The following is an 18,432-nucleotide window of genomic DNA, read 5'->3' as shown; positions in this document are numbered from 1 at the left end:
AATTCAATTTATTCACAACACACATACAAAGTTGTGTTGAAGGCTCCCCTGGCAAAAAAGCTGTAAGCATACAGCTTGACGGAGGCCAGGGGGACCAATAATCGGCTCCTGTTGCCTGCTGATCATGACCGTAACGAAGAGTGTTATTTGATCTGAGAGGCCCTGATTCTGGGGCCGTTCTACATTTCACAGAAAAAGAAGTGCATTTAGCATTTACGTTATCCTCATTTGCGCTTGCACAAATTTCTCAGTGACCCGGCTTGTCCTGTACATGTAATTGCCCTCTATCGCAATGCGCTATAGATGCTCTGCATTTTTCGTGTTTAGCTGAAAAATGACGTGTCTGTTTTCCGGGTTATTTTCTCACCAACGTTTCTTCGGAACCAAAATTCGAAGAAAACGATTTCTCTATAAACACAGCATGCAATGGCGCTTGCTTTGACGCTGACTCTCGCCTGAAAGTTGTTTTCCCCGCATTGTATTTCCAAGTATAGGCTCCATGCTCTTTGCCGCCTTCCTTAAACGTTAGTTATGTATTCTCGGTCGACGGACTGCGTAATTGGCACGATCCCCTGTTAGATGGTTGACTGCAGAGTTTTCCTTCAAAAGTGTCTTTTTGAATCTTGGCGACTTTTTGGAAGGAAATTAAACTTGACATGTACCAAGAAGGTGTCGTAGTGGTTACGTAAGCGGAATGATTTGACTGAATTAGTGAGTGCGCATTGCACTGATATCCACTTTGTAAAAGCATCACTATATGGAGTTTAAATGGATACATAACAGTGGCCTTGGGAGCCTAGATGGGTTTCCAGAATAAAACCACAGTCGGCGCTTGCTGAGAGAATGTCATATAAGTTACGTCAGCGAAGAGATTTAAGTGCATGAAAAAGCGTTGCGTTGTAGTTAGTTTTTAAAAGACATTCCCCATTGAATAACGTGACTGCTCCCCGCCCGCTGCCGACAGGTGCACTATAGTGGTCGATGTCTCATACGGTACCTCAGTGCGCGTGCTCTCCGCGCGCATTCGGGGACACCCACCTGATGCGAAATTGCCGGCATGGGACCGGCACACGTTTGTTTGACAATTGGAAGCTCCTTTGTTTGCCTTGGTTGCTGCGCCGCAAGTATAGCGCTCTGTGCGAACCTCTCCCAAGCAGCGCACCTCTCGATAGTCGGACATCCGGCCGGGGGTGGGGGGTGCTTCTACACGTCTTATAAACCGGTGGACGTCCGGAGGTGGGCTTCGCACCACGCACCTCACGCAGTCGAGCGGACATCCTATCTGCTGGGCCACTGGTACGGTAAGGATGCGCGCGAAGAGCGCGCGCCTCGAGGCACACTATAGTGTCCCGTAATTCCTAGACGCGGCAGTATTTTCTTTTGGCTTTTACGACGCAAGGTTGGCTCCTGGGGCAGGTTGCATACCGAGTGAAGTTGCGTACCGCGCCCTTGTCTCGTATGCTGTGTAGGCTGCATGGCGCTTCCGGCACTCGCGGAGGCAGCGCGACCCCAGTTAAGGTTGTTCACCTTTAGGGGAAACAACTCATTAATATTGAAGTCAGTATAACTTCAGCATGCCATCTATACCGAGTCTAGCCTTATGTGAAAACCCGCCGCGGTGGCCTAGCGGCTTTCGCATTGCGCTGCTAAGCAATAATTCGCAGCCCGGCCGCGGCGGCCGCATTTTGATGGGGGCGAAATGCAAGAACACCCGTGTCCCGTGCATAGGGGTCATGTTAAAGAACCCCAGCTGGTCAAAATTAATCCGGAGTTCCCTACTACGGCGTGCGTCATGATCAGATCATGATTTTGGTAGTAAAACCCCAGAATTTAATTGAATTTTTTATGTGACACCGAATGTTGATTAGCCCGCTGGATTTCATATCAAATTTTAACTTGAGCGCTTGAATACAAATGAGGTGTTTTAATGTGGACGACCATTTACGTACCTTGCGCTCTCGCAACATTTTAGATGTGGACTTCTCTGCACTTGCCAAGTGCTAAGTGGTGCAGCACTGTGCACTGACCGCAGGAAGTTGAGACTCGCAAGGGTGCCAGAATCCCTCCATCAGGTAGGACAGATGAGCTAACTCGAACCTTACTAATAAACTTCCCAGTACTTGCGACTGGTCTTGGCTTGAGCTAGCTGGGTGTACAGTTCAAGAAAGGTTTTCAGCAGAAAACACTGTAACAACAGGAAAGAAAACGCACGGGTCACCGCTGAACTGGAAACTGTCACTTCGACACGTCACAAAAAACAACCAATGCAATGCCACCCCACGCCCCTCATGCCCCCCCCCCCCCCCTATTTTTTTTTCTTTTTCTTTTTTGCTTGTCATACCGATCATTAGTTTCATTAGGCTGACATGCAAGATTTGCACTGGTAGCCTTTTTTTCTTTTTTTTCGTTCGTAGGATTGATGGTGCAATGTTGCATGATTTCCCGCTCCCGTCCATGGCCATTGTCGAGCGCGTATAGTGCTCGGAGGGGAGAAGCGACGAGGCAGCCATTACAGAACACAAACACACACTGCTTTATTTCCAGTACACTCCGATGCAGGCCCGCCTATAGGACTACGGCGTATTACTTGAGATCCGGACACTTGAGATCCGGAAGGTCAGGCTCTTGACGCTCCCGGCTACGAACAACTTGCGCCGTACACTACAGCCATGACTTTCGCGCGTCGATCACCTCGACGGGCGATCAAGAAAAACAAAAAAGAAGAAATAAATCTGCCTCTATTCCACCCTGTGAAAGTGGATTACAGAGAAGCTGTTGCCGACGTTAGACAAGCCCCACCACCACAAGCGAGGTATGTCACGCGCGCACGCACGTGTGCGGAAATGCAGCACACATGCTCATTTCTCTAGGCCCTCCGCCAAGCGCAAGTGCCACATTGAACTAATTCAATTTTTGAAAGTAATTTGCGTCAGAGAATGCGTGAAGTACGACTTACGCACAAGCTGCCGACATGATAGCTTCGGATTTTCGAATATATGAGAAAACTTATTTCTGTTTCGGGGAAACTGAAAGACAAAGCCATTTTCTATAAGCTGCCGTACGTTTGAGGTCTGTCTTAGTGGTCGAGCCCGCTAGGTGGAGGTACGGTTTTTGGACAGTGTTTGCCATAATGTCGATTACAGTCGCAGCCCACACTGTGCGACAGATGCAACGTGCAGAGCGCCCACGTATCAAGGGCGGACACATGGCGTGCACACGTACGTCGCGCGCACACGCACATGTGCGGAAGTGCAGCATACATCCTCATTCTCTTAGGCTGGCTCTCCACCAAGCGCAAGTGTGTTATTGAACTAATTGAATTTTTGAAAGTAAATTGCGTCAGACAATTCGTAAAGTACGACTTACGCAAAAGCTGCAGGCATGACAGCTTCAGATTGCAATTCGAATATACGTGAATAACGGCATCGTCTAGTGACGATATTGCCTGATGACGTAATAAGATGACGTCGTCATGTCAAACATGACGTAACGCGATGACATCTTCGTCAAGTGCTCATGTCACCTGATGACGTCATGTGATGCGGCTTGGAGAAGCAGCACACTGTGCGCTCCCCGCTTGTTTGCGCTGTCTCCGCTCTCGGCCCACATTTTTGTGTGAGCATCGCGCACGCGGACACGAAAAATCCCGGCCAACTATAGACCGTTTTTTCATGGGCGCCGCCATTGCGCAGGCAGTGGCGCCATCTATGGGCAGTTGGCTTGCTGGCTTGGGCGAACGCCCGTGTTGTATGCTGTGGTATACGCTCGGCGGCAGTTTCTGGTAGATTTTTTCGCACTCGCGCGGTCTATTTAGCATGAAATTGCGTCTTCTACGTGGGGAATGCTCTTGTGAAGCATAGTGAAGGAATTTAAGTCTGAAGTAATTAAGCGGCTGGAGTAAACTGCTGGTGTTAGGGCGGACGGAGCACCCAGCGCGAGGTGGGCGCGTTTCTTTGATTTTACAATCAGCCTGGGATATCAGGTATTTCTGAAAATTCGTTTCACGAATGTTACCTTACTGCAGCATTCTCAGCAGTGTAATTCTAAGCTCTGGTTTAGCTGCAACGAGTAGTTACGAAACATTTGACTATCCTAACAGCGTGGGTACCGTTCTACTGGAGAATGTTTACTTCAACAAGCGTTCAAGTTGTTATGTGTAGATACACTGGGCGACTGCTTTGTTTGCTGGGCAAGGTTTCCGCCCACAAATAACATAGTTTGGTTAATAATAACCGTATACTGTACAGTGTGAATCACACTTTTCGAGTGGTCGAACGACCAGCTGCAGACTGCGCGAGCGTCCGAGGCAGCACTAAATGCTGTGCTATAGATCTGTTTGTTCTATATAGCGTGTGGTTCAAGTAGTCCAAGCATGCGGCAGGACCATGCGGAGTCTTATTGCGTCGTTATCCCGTGTTCTGTTATATTTGCCGCAAAATGAGGACATATGAACTCTTTTTTTTTTTTTCAGTTCCCCAAGTTCAGTCATTTCCGACGCATTCACCCACGTTACGGAAATTGTGTCCTTACAGATAGCTATTGAATTCTCTTTATGCGATCCCCTTTATATATTGTACCTTACAGGGCAAAAAAGGCAATGCCGATCTAAGCACGAAGCAATTGTGTGTATCATGTTGATTTGTCAACCGCAGTGCTCGCTGTGTTGAGCAAAGCCTTCGGTCTCTAGCAGGAGGCTAACGTAGACATAGTGATTTGAAGTCTACTAGACTTAAAATGCGTGAGATCGATGCCGGTGGCTGATGCAAATGATTTACAACAACTCTTCGTCGAGTGAAAACCGATACATCCAACATAGTTCACAACACATACACACACCACGGCTGATGATGCACGTCGCATTTTTGCACATCCAAGAGAAATTTCCAGATACTGTAGCTACTGCTCCAGCTAAAGGCTACACAGTGGTTGTTCGACGACCTCGTAAGAACTGACATCCCGTAAATTGCACTCAGAACTAGCTAAAACACATCCGAATCATTCCGCAGCGCGCGACCGGCAACACATTCAAGCCGCGCCGCTCCGGGTCGCCCAAGCCAGAGAGGAGGAACGGCTCGTCGTGCGCCCTTTCCTCCTCGCCCAATGAAAAGGTCTATAGAGGCTAACAGCTTCGCTGTAAGAGAGAAAGAAATACAATTGAAAAGAAGTAAAGACAGGCTGACGCACGACGACGCTGGGCAGTGAACTGGATATGTCTTTGGTTAATTAAGTCCGGCTGTATTATATGGGGCCTATCATACCGTTTTCTATTTTGCGCTGCCGACAGTGCACTGCCTACATTTTTTATGGCGGACACACCACGGCTTGCTTGCAAAACTTACCATACGCTGCAAGCCTGGTCCGGCATACTCACTCAGCACCGGCACTCCTCAATGAGATGTCCTGGATCGCAGACTGATAGTTCTATACTGCTCAGCTCGTGCCGGACTTTTCGACCATCAAAAACGTCGGGGCCACTATGCCATAGCATTTTGTAGCACGGCTGCTCGTTGAATCGCAGCAGTCACAGTAAGTTGAAGATGAAACACTGTTAAAAGGTGAAGTGAAGAAAAGAATGAGAAAGCCTCTTAAGGGTTTGGGCTTGTTGGTCCTTCATCATGAGGGTTTTTGGGTGTAGCTCAACTAGTAGACGGACGCCGAGTAAGAGGAAGACACTAAACAGAGTGTGTGTGTGTGTCTTGTTCCTCCTCTGCGTCCATGCACTGTAGTTGCACTGTACAAGCCTCTCAAAGCAAAGGTCATCGGAGTTGCGCAAGCTATCACTACTTCGCATTTTGAGTGGAATAGCAAGTTTTCTTATTTTTTTAACTTTCAGTAAAATGGCATTTGAATGTAGGGTGCGCCATCCCATTAAAATTTATACATGCGATTTGCGAAACCATGAAAAGTGGTTTCAGACAGCAGATCTCATCGGCTGTTCTTTCTTTGGAAACACCAAAGTGCCGGCGTTCAGTAAGCTTCGATATCGCAGGACGCAATACTGGAAATAGGGTGCTCCTTACCATGGCTCGTGTCGGCGCCGTGGCTTAGTTGGTTAAAGCGCCTGTCTAGTAAACAGGAGATCGTGAGTTCGAATCTCACCGGTGCCTTTTGTGTGTTTTTTACGTGTACATTTTTTTAGGTCTCACTACCAACGTTTTCGTTAACGGCAAGTGAATTTTGTTCTACTCACACACTACAAATTCGCTCTGAAGCCTTTTTTAATTACTAATTAATTATGCAACAACCTGCAATACAATGCACCCGGTTTAATGCCTCTGATCTTGAACTCTGACATGCAGAGAACCAAATGAGAAGTAGAAGAAATACCGTCGTCGAAGAGGTTTCATGAAAGGGCGTACAATGCATAAGTGGGATCAAAACTAGCCATCCGCTCTGTGATAAAAATTCCTTTCACTGAATGTCCAGCAGTTCAGCATTGGGAAGAAACTGAACATTGCAGCAAAACTGGTAGGAGGTGATAAAGTAATTCTATGGAACAAAAGGGAAAATAAGACATTTTATGGAAGAATTTCAGGCTGGCTACTTGAACTCACTATCATACCGTGGCGTATCTCGGCGAAATTTGACAAGATAACGCCACCGCTTCGTTGCCAGGGTGTTATAAAGGGAATCAGAAGTCTACAGCACCATTCACTTCGTATGAATGGGGAAAAAGGGCAGAAAATCCTACGTGTTTGGTCTGAAGCAGGAAGGATGAGTTCCGCCATATCGGCAATGACGTCTCCGTTTAATCCTGATGCCGGAAGTCTGCGGATGACCTAGCCAGACTAGCCACAAACCGCTTTTGCGGTAACAGGAACTTGTGAAACACAAGCCTCTAGGGCAGTGATGCACAGCTGGTGCCGTCTAGTTGAGAAGTAAGTAGGGTTTGGAAAATGATGAGAATGCGTGGTTAAGTATAGGCTGACGACCGTGTCGGGCGAAACGCTGTAAATTCGTGACGATTTGCTCGAGCCACCGCATTTGATGCAGCTAAAGATGGCTGATATTCGGGGATACTTCAACATATAAAAAATACACAAACTCAACAGGATAATTTAATTTCCTTAGAGCTGCGGCTACAAGCCTAGCTTACGCGGTGGCCCAGCAATAAAATAATTGTAAGCACCAATTGTATGGACCCAGTTAAAGTGTAGCTCGCCCTGCAGCTGAGCAATAAAATGAACGCGGACGATCTCCGCGCAATAAAGGCACCGGTGAGATTCGAACTCACGATCTCCTGTTTACTAGACAGGCGCTTTAACCAACTAAGCCACGGCGCCGACAGAAGCATCGGCCGGGGACACCTTATTTGGCGTATATCTTGCTTGCTGATCCGGTTTCGCTCCTCATTTGTTTCCACTGCACGGCACATTCGTAGTGGAACTGAAAGCACGCTGAACCCGATTAGGATAATTTAAACTGGAGGGGGCACGTTGCCAACAGCCACGCATGTTCGATGGTGTAACGGGGAAAAGAGAGAGAGCGTGAGTGTTTCCGAGAACAAAAAAACTACTGCCTAGAGGGGCACGAGAGCCGTGTGCAATAGACAGGGCCTTTTGCGAAATCGCAAGACGTATGCTTCCAGGTTGTTGCCGACATCACGGCTGCTGGAAATACTGTTCTCCTTCATCTTGATTCTCCTTTCTCGTTTTTTCTTTCTTTTTTTTTTTCAGAACTGCAGCTCCAATCTAAAAAAATGTCAATCATGCACTTTTCTGCATATACATCCTGCGGTATGTCAACGAAAGTTGCTGAGGCTCAAGGCAGATGTGCTTTGAAGCTCTCAGATAGTAGAAACCTACCTTATGCCCATTGATGAGATTGCAAAAAGGTAATGTATTTGGGGCCTTATTTACGAAGCTTCTCGTCCGTAAGAGCTCTTTGCCAATGGCTGGCCGCCTTTGCTAATAAGATGTACAAACATAAGGATTGATTGAGACTTTCCCTTTCCAACAATTGCGCGAGATCTTTTTTTTGTGTGTGTGTATGTGTGTGTGTATACGAGCCCTGAATTGCGAACAACCTTCTAAACCACGCTTTGCTTCCTCATGCAGTGTCATGAATGATTATTTTTAAATTTGGTGATTTCAGTGCATGTGATGACGAGAACTGTTACGTTTTAGCCATTTATTTTTAATTTTCATTTGTGATTATCTCTAAAATGAAAATTGATTAAAACTTAAAGCCACGTATAAAGTTTGCACTAGCCACGTTGCAACAGGCTGGGCCAAATATCCTCTGTGTGTGAGTGATTTATTCTGATGAGATTGGAGAAGTCGGCAACTGTTGTGCCGCCGGATTCTCCACAAACAATAGATTTTCCAATGAGCAAATGGTGATAAGATGAGATGATATGAAAAACAGACAAACGGTGCGGCAATAAAGCAGATTTCGTAAACATGCTTAAGCAACAACAGTCAATATAGAAACGAAAAACTCTGGAATAGGGAATAGCCCAACATGCTGTCACGTGGTTGCGAGGATGCGCAGGCGATGAGGCAGGGAAGCAGAGCGACTCGAGATCAGACGCCAAACTGTTTACTGGGCGAACTTGATTGCGGCCTCAAAACTTTAGTACGGCCATAACTGCAAGCACAATCGTTGGTCATCGAATCGAATGCCGTGGTTAATATTCGGTCAACTACGAATAGCGGCGTCATCCATATTCTCGACCGGCCGGGTCATGGTTACAACGTGGTTATAACCATGAGATCGGCCGCATCCAGAAGTCGTTTCATGCATACAAAACAATCCGATAAGATTGGCGCATCTTACTGAATATATAACAATCGTGACGTAAAGATTCCCTTCCGAGAGCGCTTCTAGCGCGAAAACCGAAATGCAACACTGACGAAACCCAAGTGGCAAATGACCAACATATATGTTGTGGAAACTTTCAGCGTATACAGGCTAGCCATCCGGACTCTTGACTGGTTAACATCGCTGATTTCGTCATCTCCCTCTCTCTCTCTCTCTTCAGCCACCACGTTTAAGGCCTACTTACGAAAGGTGAGCTTCTTGAGCTATAGCTATATTACGTATGTTACAATTTGTATGGCGCTATCGAGGACACCTCAGCGAAGAGGACAGGAAAAACGCGAAAGAAAGCTTCGGCGCTGCGATGCTGTGTTCGTTAGCGCGATACAAATTGTAGCGATTGAACCAACTAGCCTAGTTGCGTGTTGTTAATATCACTTCTGGTGCTGATGTTACGTAAGTGGGTCTCGAGTTATATAATTGCGTCTTCATATAAATGATAGCCGCCCGGTAATATTTGTGAACGAGCATACCTCGTAGCGTATTACCATTCACAAGATTGCACTGGCTGAAATATACACGAATGAGAACCGAGAACAACGAAAGTCAACTGTTCGTGCTGGGTTACTGCACCAATCGATTTATAGCTATTAAAGAAGTACGGTCAGGGGCCTAGTGTTCAGGAGCGATGTAGAATCACACTGCGATGGGAGATGGCGAGGAGTGGCATCACTGTGCAGCTGACATGACTTGTCTTGAAAAGCGGACTATACGTCTGCTGGTATATCTGCAGCATGCAAAGCACATGGCGGCATTGCTCGCAAACGCATGTGTGTATCGTCGCCCGCGTTGCTTGAAATGACCAAATGGCACACACAAATCATAGTTATAGTATAATTTTACCTGATATTCAGTTTACTTCCCCGGTGACAAAACCGCGTAAAAGACCTCTTGAACAGGACAAACAGGGCTCGGACCCAGCGTTTCGACAAGGAGTTCTGTCTTCGGCTGCCTATTGAGGTGTCCATTGTCGGCCAAATCTACATATTTTTGGGACAATATTGTCTAAATTGTATTTTATCATAATCGGTGTATTTCCACGTTTGATTATATGCATATTTCGCCACTTGATTCATTAGGCTATAATGTGCACCGTGATAATGTCCATAATGAATAAAATATCGGATCGCAAGCGACCGGTTTCTCGTGTGTTAGTTTGTTTTATTCATACTTCGCGGCAGTATCAAAGGCCCGAATTCCGCGCTGCTCGATCGTGCCGCACGATTGAATAGAGCGCTGCCGTAACTCAAGCTTGCCGGTGTAGATGGCGCCACACAATCGGCTGACGCTTGATAATGTCTTCGGTGTTAGTTTCAAATAGCGAAAATGGTCACCTAATCAGAAGTTTCATTCGAACACATTGAACCGATTCCTTTCAACACAATTGTAAGCTAGAGTTAATAAATGTAACTTAGTCAAGAGACATAGGGGCAATGTAACTTTTCTGCCAGATCCTATTAGGAACTCCAGCAATAATGCAGGACACAGGCAACAGTAGTGACTTTTGTTTCGTGTTTCGTCGGCACACTCAAAACGTGCAAACTTGACAGCTGTTATAGAATTTTGTGACAAAAATCGATAGCGTTCGCTTCTGTCTTTCAGTAGGAGGCAGCTCTGTCTAAACACAGAGACTGGAGCACGTATATACACAACCAACATTCTTATATGCTATGGGACCGTGTCAAGCATAGGCGCCGACTAAGGAGGGGGGGGGGGGGGGGGGGGGGCTCCGGCGCCCGAGCACCCTCCGAAGTTTTCCGGGAAGGGGAGGGGTGCAGAGCCCCCCCCCCCCCCTCCCCGCCCCGGCAATGCCGACGCCTACCCCTCCCGCTCCTTTCCCCTAAACAAGTCTCGTTATCAGAGTTATGTTACCCACATCATTCGAGGTTTCTTTTGAGTTGCCTCGACCTTTTCACGTCAACGTTTATTGTGGCTGAAAGCTTACTGCATCATTGCTGGCGCGGACGTGCAAAGCATTTAATTCTTGCTCTCGCTTTATTTATGCAAATCCTGACAATAGGAGGACAAGCGCATTAGAAGCACCAGCGGCGGCTACCTAATCCGTGTTTTTTCACTTCACCATTTTTTTTTTAATTTTCAATGTGAACACCAAACACACACGCAATATATTTAAATACATACACAGGACAACGCTTATTGTGTTTCTTACTGAGAAGGAGGTAGCTCACTAACAATTATTTCTAATGGTATGGATAACTTATGCCTAGAGAACGAATATGTTGCTGTATGTTCACCTTGCGGGAAATTGTTTTGCGTGCTTTTTTGACCCCGAAAAAAGCCTGGATACCAGTGACCCCTTCGGCAGAGTCTTATATCAACCGCGTGTGAAATGCATGTGAATCATATGTGTTTCAGTATTGCTTTGCTTTTCAGTAGGCAATGCTAACAACTCATAAAAAAAAACTCTGCTAATAATTTACAACATGTATTCCGGATGGAAACATCACCACTTCCATACAGATGTCATAAATATATATAATTCACTCAGTAACCAAAATGAGACCAAGCGGGATTCACTCGAAATCCGAATCAATAAGAGTCATGCGCAACAGCTCTTATAGTCGGACTCACTGGGAAAAAAAAGAAAAAAGAGGCTGCAGTTTTGCCGGAAAGGTGAAGCAGTATTAGTGATAGCGAAGTATAAGGAAAATACACGAAGGAAGATTACACCACCGAGAGACGCTAGTCTGTTAGTGGTGCGAGGGGACTGAGGCTGTCAAAGCGAGCTGTCTCCTACTATGAGGTTTTGTAAATACTCATATAACGCTGGCACCTCCGTGAAGAATTCTTCGAGGTTACACGAACTTTCTTCAAGTGCAACTGTTATTATATATAGGATCAATGGCAAATATCTCAGCAACCTTCGGTTTGCAGATGACATTGTCCTATTCAGCAACAATGGGGACGAATTACAGCAAATGATTGAGGACCTTAACCGAGAAAGTGTAAGCGTGGGATTGAAGGTTAATATGCAGAAAACAAAGGTAATGTTCAATAGCCTGGCAAGAGAACAAGAATTCAGGATCGCCAGTCAGCCTCTAGAGTCTGCAAAGGAGTACGTTTATCCAGGTCAATTACTCACAGGGGACCCTGATCATGAGAAATTTACAGAAGAATAAAATAGGGTTGGAGTGCATATGGCAGGCATTGCGAAATCCTCACTGGGAGCTTACCACTGTCGTTGAAAAGAAAAGTGTACAATCATTGCATTCTACCAGTGCTAGCGTATGGGGCAGAAACTTGGTGGTTATCAAAGAAGCTCGAGAACAAGTTAAGGGCCACACAAAGAGCGATGGAACGAAAAATGTTAGGCCTAACGTTAAGAGACAGGAAGAGAGCGGTGTGTATCAGAGAGCAAACGGGGATAGCCGACATTATAGTTGGGATTAAGACGATAAAATGGAGCTGGGCAGGCCATGTAATGCGTAGGATGGATAACCGTTGGATCATTAGAGTTACGAATAGAGACAAAGAGTAGGGAAGCGCAGTCGAGGATGGCAGAAAACTAGGTGGGCTGACTAAGTTAGGAAATTTGCAGGCGCAAGTTGGAAACAGCTAGCGCAAGACAGGGTTAATTGGAGATCACATGGAGAGGCCTTCCTGCTGCCGTGTCCATAAATATAGGCTGATCGTGATATATATATATATATATATATATATATATATATATATATATTGTAATGAGGAGAAGCAGACAGACAATCGGCCTTCCGCCAGAACGCCTGGTTTACTTCTGCCTCCTCTTTCTCTGAGTGCGCCCGCAGTCCGGGCGCTCGAGCCTAGGTGCGTCTTTTTCTTCATTACACTCGGCCACGCTGCTGAAGACAGCTCTGGTGGTTGTGAGGGCGCGCTGGTGCTGCAAAATCGCTGCATAATCATCGTCGGAAGTAGTCGTCGTTGAGACCGTCCAGCGCGCAACCAGCTCCTCGGGGGGTCGGCACTGACTGTTGCGCTCTGGTCGCACGTCTCGTCGACGACCATCCTGTCGCAGTTGGGCACGTAGGGCTGGCGATCCTGCACGATGGGCAGCCGCTCTGCTCAGCCGTGGCGTACCCCCTCGCAACGCTGCCGCAAATTTATCGACGCCCGCCGTTGCGCTCGAATCAGCCGCGACCGAAGAAAAACCGCGACCAATGCGCGACTGGTCTTTCGGGCGTCTCGTCCGTGGTCCGCACGTCTTGTGCGTCTATGGCGTGTGGGCAGGTCTTTGATGATAATGCCCCCTAACTCGGCCAACGGCTGCGTAGACATGCAGAGATGTGGCTCCAACGAGTCAGGAAGCATCTCCCTGTCATGATCCGTGGACTGGTCGGGCTCTCGGAGTAGTGGTTGAGAGACGTTGCACTGAATGCTTTGGACCAAAAGTGGTCTTGGTCTCTGAAAGTGATGGTACGGTGTCGGAAGCCGCCGCAGAGTCGAGGAGCCGTGGTGGTACAAATGGCTCTCGTTCTGGGTCTACAGCGAGGCAGGTGGCGGAGCAATCTGCCAAAACCTTCCCGGGTGCAGCTACAGTGGCAAGATGCTGCGGATTCTGAGCTATGCACGGTTTTCGTCGCACCAGCTCAGCCGGCGTAGACGGCCGCGTGAAAGTAGCAGCGGTGACTTGCTGCGTGTTCAGAGGTTGTGGTGGAGCCAATGATGCTGGTTTGGGATCTGCCGCTCGGTGGTGACTCGAAGCGGGAGCGGTAGTCGCCGTGCGCTTCCCACCGTCTGCGATGGGGCCCGCGACGACACTCGGGGAGCCGGCTTTAGCGGCGGGACAGCCTGCGGGCGTCCCTCGCGAGGCGTTACTGGGCATGACTGGTGCGTCAAAGTGGTGCTCCTGAGGAGATCCGGCCGTAGAGCACTGCTGGCCGGGCTCGACGCAGGCATACGTGAGCGGGCCGAAAGCAGCGATCAGAGCTGCACTCCATTCAGGCCACGACCCAAGTTTAATGCCTGCGTAATTGTCCCATGCCTTGGCTGCACCACAGAGTCGTTTCGCGGCAACCAGCCATCTTGTGTGGTCTGGCCAGGCATGACGATCACCCAGGGCATTGATGTTTCGAACCCAAAGGATGACGTCGTCTTGAAAGCCGCGAAACGTCGGTATGTCCACGAACGCCGGCTGCAGGGAAGCGTGGACGGCGTTCCCAGGCAGGACGCAACCGCTGACGGATGCGAAGGCGGTCGTCATACTCTGGAGCTGTTGTGTCAGCTCGGCGATGGCGTGGACGAGGGCATCGGTATATCCCTGTCCCAGAGCCGCCGAGGAGGCTTCGACGCCATCCCCGGACGGTGCAGTGGCTACTTGCGACGGTGGTAGGGTGGCGGGCTCTATACCGAAGGAAGCGTGGACGGCGTTCCTGGAAAAGAGGGACCCGGCACGCCGAGGAACCGTGCGAGGAACACTGAAGGTGGAAACGCCTTAAGGCAGGTTCATTGTAGACTGCGCCATTGTAATGAGGAGAAGCAGACAGACAATCGGCCTTCCGCCAGAACGCCTGGTTTACTTCTGCCTCCTCTTGTCTTGTCTTGTCTTGTTTCCCAAACTCTGGCGCATACCCACTACGGGGGATTGGCCAAGAAGCAGGCGGGTTCAATTATGTTTATTTCTCGAATTTTACAAAAACTTAATCTTAATTTGAGATTTAATCTTAATTTTGAGATAAAGGAATTTTGTCATAAAGAAGTGAAGTAATAGGAATAATTCATAATTCTAGAAATTCAGCAAGGTAATCTTTTTGTATCTCTAATGAAATTGAAAACTGCAAGAAAAGCATCCCTGTGACTGTGTCCCAGTGAAGTCGACCCAAAGGAGAGAATGGTTGGTGAGGTTAATAATAAGCCAAGATTTCGAAATGCAATTTCTAAGATTTTTCTTTCTCTTAAAAATCGGCGGCACGAAAGGAAAAAATGCTCAATGGATTCGGATTCATTGCAAAAAGAACATAAAGGGGATACCGCGAGACCAGACCTGTGTAAGTAAAAATTTAGTGGCGGTATACGGCATCTCAATTTTGTAATGGAGACTTCCAATTGCCTTGATGTACACCAATTTTTATTCCATGAGAAGCAAAGATGATGGAAATCAGAAGACGACGTTAAAATAGATTTTGCGGAATTTTGCGATATAGAGAAATTTCTGTACCTAGCCGCGGTGACATAAGCTGATGTCGGCAAAACAGATATGACAGGACCATTAAGGGATGCTCGTGCGAGTGAATCAGCCATTTCATTCAAGTGCAAACCGCGATGTCCCGGTACCCAAAGCAAGAATACTTGCCGCAAGTACGAAGGAACCATTGAACAAAATGTTCGCAAAATTTTTGAATTTGACGAGGCTGTAAGTGCTGTGCATACAGACATGTGAGTCAGTGACAATAACAGCTAATGAATCGTTTTGGGGAATTTTTCGTAGGGCTAATATAATCGCTATTAGTTCTGCCTGAAAAATGGGTGTGAAGTCGGGAAGGCGAAGAGAGTAAGACCATTGAAGAGATTCAGAGAAGATCCCCACTCCTGCCTTCTCATTGCACACGGAAGCGTCGGTAGCTATTATGTTGTCAGTAGCTAGCTGGTTTAGCTGATCTTCTAATATATTGTTTAAATGTCGACTAGGCAATAGTTTAGCATGATTTGGAAATATGTCCTCGAATTCAATTTTGAGGTCTGTTAAGGCATTATTCGAATGGCAAACTTCACGTAATGACACATTCAATTGTTGTAACTGTGCGTGCACAAATATTATCTGGGGATTGTGTAATCGCGACCACGATACATTAAAAAACTCAGACGGTTCAGTGAAAAATATGTATTGAGCACGCCTCCTTGAAAATTCATAAATTTTTAAAAAAAGTCTGAACCGTAAGCATGCGGAATCTGCAATCTAGAGTGGGTATATTAGCTTCCTGATATAACACAGTGTTGGCAACAAATCTAGGTAACCCAAGGCATAATCGTAGAGATTTTCTTTCTAATAGTATCAGAGGTTTAATTTTATAGGCGGGACCACCGGAAAATAACACGCAACCGAATTCTAATATGGGCCGAATATACATTTTATATATCATCATTAAAGTATCCCTGCGTAGTCCAGAGCGACGGTGACTGAGCCGGTGGAGCATAGCTACGGCACGTTCTGCCTTTGTTGCGATATGTTCAATGTGAGTGTGCCAGGCAAGCTTTTCATCGTATATGACACCAAGGTATTTCACTGAGTCAACTTGAGGAATGGTTTCCTGGTGATATTGGAGGGATATATGCACTGGTGCAGTTAACGGGAACACTAGCACAGCACTTTTATTAACATTTAAGGACATACATAACTCATCTAGCCATGTCTCAAGCCTTCCTAGGTAACTCTGCAACGACTGGTGCAGTGAGTGTACATTAGTTGCAGATGTAAAAAATGCAATATCGTCCGCATAAACATAAACGTTCACTTCCCAGGACAAAGGAATTGTGCTTAGCAAAACGTTAAACAAAATGGGTGAAAGAACGGCACCCTGTGGTACACCTCTTGTTTGCTTGTATTTAGACGTCGAAATGCCGTGTTGATAACGAATAAAATTCTCTATCTCTCATAAATTCATATATCCATGCGGTAATATACTTCGGTAAATTCGTAGACTTCAGTTTATTGAATAGAATTAAGGTACTCGACAGTGTCGTATGCTTTCGCCACATCTAGCGTCATCCAAAGCTGCATACTTCGTTTGCGACGAGCTAGTTTAATGCGGCTCTCTAGATCTACATGAGCGCACCATATCGAGTGCCCGGGACGAAATCCAATCTGACAAGGACTGAGAATTGTATCGTCCTGCATAGAATCTGTTATGTTGCGATGAACAAACCTTTCTATTAATTTTACGACATTTAATGTAAGAGAAATTGGCCTTATGTTGCCTAGGTTAAGTCCAGCTGCTTTTTTCTTCAACAGTGGAATAATTTTAGCTACCCTCCACTCTCTTCGAATCCAGGAATTTTTCAGAGACAAATTTGCTATATTTAATAGGTCTTGAGGCGCATATTCAAACAAAACCTTTAGCATTCGTGTTGTAATTCCATCTGGGCCTGGGGCTGACGTCGGTAATAATTTAATTATGTTTTCAAGCTCTGTCAATGTGACTTCCACAAAGTCGTCTCCCGAGGGAGGTTTCGATAGTCCTGTCGGTAATTTATGTGTAAATCGCTGCGCTAGACCTTTAGCAATTTCGTCGAGTGACTTTGTTGATAGAACGACTGAGTCAATAGTCATTGGGGCTGGTATAACTTTACGGGATCGAAGAAATTTAAACAGAGCCTTTTTATTACTAGACTTGGAAAGATATGTGTAGTGTTTCGAATCGTAATCGTCCTTAGCTTTTGCGACTGTTTGCTTAAATGTAGCAGCTACATACGTATAATCTGCCCAATTTACAGGGCATTGGTTATATAAAGTTTTTTCCATGCAGCTTTCGACGTCTAAACTCTCGCTCACAGTCAGAATTCCACCATGTACAATAAGAACCACCTTTAGTAGATGGTACGACAAATTGAGGCTTTTTTGATGTTTGTTTTAGTATTGAACAAAGGCTCATTGCCTTAATATCCTTCTCCATGCCTTCCTGAGCAGTTTAAAGCTGATTTTAACACATTTTTAATTTTGAGTAATTTACAAAAGTGCGCACATGATTATCTAAACAAGTTGACGGAGTAACCAGTTCAAAAATTATAGGTAGATGATCACTGTTAGTACCGGAGTCAACTGTGTTCCAGGAGGTGATTGAAATGCTCGAGCTGGCAAACGTAAGATCTAGGGCAGAATGTGACTGACCGCGAACGAAAGTATGTACTCCTGAATTTAAACAGGAGAAATGATTTGATAAGGTCCAATCCCACAACCTTTTGCCACAAGTATCCGTTCGGAAACCCCACGATACATGGTGGGAATTAAAGTCGCCTACCGGTATGACGTTTTTCTGACTGTAAGCAATAGTGGTATCGAGATAACGGGTAAATTTTGCACCCCTGCAGGGAAGTACGCGTTAACTAGGGAAAATGGCGTGCAACCAGGAAGCGTTATGTCCAATACTAACATCTCGCATTCTGGTGACATTATCTGATGTGCTATCGTAGCTTTATGGCAGATCTTTGCTGACACAAAGATAGCTAAACCACCGCCTCGGGAAAGGCGATCCAATCGAAAACATCGGAAATTTTTAGATTAAAATTTTGATCAGCGGTAAGCCAAGTTTCCTGTAAAATAATAATATCTGGAGAATATTTAGAACTAAGATATAACAAATCTGTTGCAGCGGAAAGTATGGAACGACAGTTCCACTGAATTACTGTTAAGCTTCCTATGGTGAAGAAAGCACAGCAGCAGAGACTGCTTGGTCTAAAACGCTCTCTCTAATGTGTTCTTTTTCTTTCTTAAAGACGGAAATCGGCGAGACAATAGGTTGAAAAAAAGCTGATGACACTGACGATGACACTGCGTCATTATGGGAGCGAGGAACACGGTGAGGACCTCGCCTGAGAGTCCTTAATAGGGTTTTGTTTTGAAATCAATAGCTTAATGAAAAGAGGGTGTGGTAAATTATACGGGCGAGTTCAGTAGTTCATTTA

The 18,432-nt window shown here is 46.2% G+C and overlaps 2 non-coding genes across 2 annotated transcripts; one reads left to right on the top strand and one right to left on the bottom strand.

Moving 5' to 3' along the window:
• Positions 1–6,033: 6,033 nt before the first annotated feature.
• Positions 6,034–6,107, top strand: Trnat-agu (transfer RNA threonine (anticodon AGU)). Its single transcript has one exon. It is a non-coding gene; the product is annotated as a tRNA-Thr (tRNA).
• Positions 6,108–7,209: 1,102 nt separating this feature from the next.
• On the bottom strand, positions 7,210–7,283 carry Trnat-agu (transfer RNA threonine (anticodon AGU)). The gene has a single exon. It is a non-coding gene; the product is annotated as a tRNA-Thr (tRNA).
• Between the last annotated feature and the right edge of the window lie 11,149 nt (positions 7,284–18,432).

This window comes from Dermacentor silvarum, chromosome 9 (genome assembly GCF_013339745.2).
Source record: "Dermacentor silvarum isolate Dsil-2018 chromosome 9, BIME_Dsil_1.4, whole genome shotgun sequence".
NCBI classification, from domain to species: domain Eukaryota; kingdom Metazoa; phylum Arthropoda; class Arachnida; order Ixodida; family Ixodidae; genus Dermacentor; species Dermacentor silvarum.
The sequence above is the reverse complement of the archived record's forward strand: the minus strand, read 5'-3'. Positions and strand labels throughout refer to the sequence as shown.